A 2,215-nucleotide genomic window follows, 5' to 3' on the forward strand; every position below is an offset into this window, starting at 1 on the left:
GTAGCTAGATGTGATCAATTCTCAAAAATTAATTATAATAATATCCTCGTTAGGCTACTAGCCAAATATAATTAAATTATTTGCACAGGATACTGTTCTACCCACTCTTATTAGGCACATTCACACACACTAATAAACAAATAGCAGAGCACCAACTTGAAGACAAAATAGTCTAGGGAACTAAAATAGTCTAGAGGACCAAAATATATAACTTGAAAGGCTGATTAATATCTGTGAACATAGTACCATAGAAGTGAAGCATTAACACACCTTGTTACTATGAAATTGAGCTTACAAAGGCTGATTCATGTGCTTTGAAATTTGCAATGACACTATTACTCACTCACAGACGCAAGTGCTTCAATGGCTCTTATCATGCTTTTCCTTCAGGTTTCTTGTCTATCGCATGCACTCTTTTAAGAGCACCATCTAGATGTGATGCACGATCCTTTAAAGTGAGTTTTGCAAGAGTAACAAATTCAAGATGATTCTTCAATGACAAAGCTTCTGCTTCAGCCTTTTCCCATCCTGTAACAATTGGACATGATTAAAATCTAAATCCAAGAACAATAACAAGCCCTCAGAATTGAAGTAAAATTGAAGTTTGAAAATCTTAGTTAGTATGTAGTTTCATTATTAAAAAAAGCATACCTGAGACAGCTTCTTCAGCCACTTTTGCATGTTGTTTTACAAGGTTTTCCTTGGTTGTCATCTCTGAATTTGCAGTGACAACTTATCACTCAGCTCCTTGATTCCATCCTCTAGACTGTGAACTTTTTCCTTATATGTCTTCACTTGATCCTCCAAACCAGTCAGATGGGTATATGACTCCATAGAAATTTGGACATAGTTTGGTTTTTTGTAGTTATCCTGTTTGAAAAAGACAAACACAAGGAAAAAAAGAAAAATATGTGTAATTAACATTGCTGATTCTAGGAAACCAGGAGAATGTTAAAACAATCAAGCCATCTAAACCAAGGGCTGCAAGTCCTGTAAAGTTACAAGTTTTAAAGAGAGAGAGGACTAAATGCATAGTTTATGCAAGAAAACTAATATATACATCAAGCTATGGAACTATAAATGTTTGTTCAAATATCTAAAAGAGAGACCCAGTGTAAAAATGCTTAAAGATGTTATAAGGAAAAATAAAATTCATAAAATAAGAATCTAGGCAAACAAACAGGAAACTTGCAGTAGGAAAATTTGAATCTATAAAACATTTAGTTATAACAAATTAGCGAGACAAAATGCAACAGATATTAAAAGCTAATATTAATATGAACAACATACTTATAATAAAAACAAAAGTATATTATCAAAAGAAGAAAAAGTAAACATTGTCTTTATGAAAATTTTCTTGACGCGGCCTATGGACTCTATTTTTCTTTAGGGGAAATTTAATGAGGTTACCTAATTGCCCTGGGAGAAAGCACTAATAGAGTCCAATCCAGCAGCTGCTTTCTCAAGAACTGCCTTGTCCAATGATATTTTCTTTTAAGGCTAGCGCCAGTCCATTTGAAACATGAAATTTTACAAGCGGTTTATTCAGCACATTTGAAACGTCTAAAAACAAAAGCACTTGAAAAGAGCATCACTGACAAAAGAAAAAAAAACCATGAGTGACAAGAAAAAAATAATAATTACTGGGAAACTGAAGAGAGGGAAAAATAGAAGGAGAAGGGCAAGTGAAATTAGCTTACCAAAAAGAGAGGGTACAAAAAGATTGGGAACAAAAAAACCACGCTAAGGGATGAGAGGGATATGGGGTGGAGCTGAGGAGGTGGTCAAAACTGAAGAGATAGGGGTAGGAGCTGTGGGAGAATGACAAAACGATGCGCGGGAATTGGAGGCATTGTGATGTTAGGAGCGGGATGTCACGGCCTTGGAACTCCCTTCCCTTGAACCGTGCCGGCCTTAGCTTGATCCCTCTCTTGATCTTTGCTAAGTCAGCCGAATCTCACAAGTAGGCAAGGAGGCTAAGAGAGCTAGATGCACAAGTAGAGAGTAGAGAGCTTGAGTGAATAAACTTTAAGAGCTTTTACACTAAGCTTGAGTGAGTTACAAATGAGGGGTGAGGGGGTATTTATAGGCCTCCCCCTTTCTCTAGAAAATTCCCACCTCCTTAATGGACGGTTGGGATTGATTCGATCTAACGGTGTACATTCTATCTCTAGATAATTCTATAGAAATATCTACAAGAAATATCTTGATAATT

General features: G+C 36.0%; 1 long non-coding RNA gene across 1 annotated transcript; it reads right to left on the reverse strand.

Annotated features, from left to right (window-relative positions):
- Positions 1-213: 213 nt before the first annotated feature.
- LOC129297878 (uncharacterized) lies at positions 214-1,515 on the reverse strand. The gene is made up of 3 exons (XR_008590270.1): positions 1,411-1,515; positions 652-870; positions 214-528 (listed from the first exon to the last, which is right to left on the reverse strand). It is a non-coding gene; the product is annotated as an uncharacterized LOC129297878 (long non-coding RNA).
- Positions 1,516-2,215: the final 700 nt, after the last annotated feature.

Source organism: Prosopis cineraria, unplaced genomic scaffold, assembly GCF_029017545.1.
Source record: "Prosopis cineraria cultivar Desert tree isolate PC_DT_omini unplaced genomic scaffold, ASM2901754v1 PC641, whole genome shotgun sequence".
In the NCBI taxonomy this organism is placed as follows: Eukaryota; Viridiplantae; Streptophyta; class Magnoliopsida; order Fabales; family Fabaceae; genus Prosopis; species Prosopis cineraria.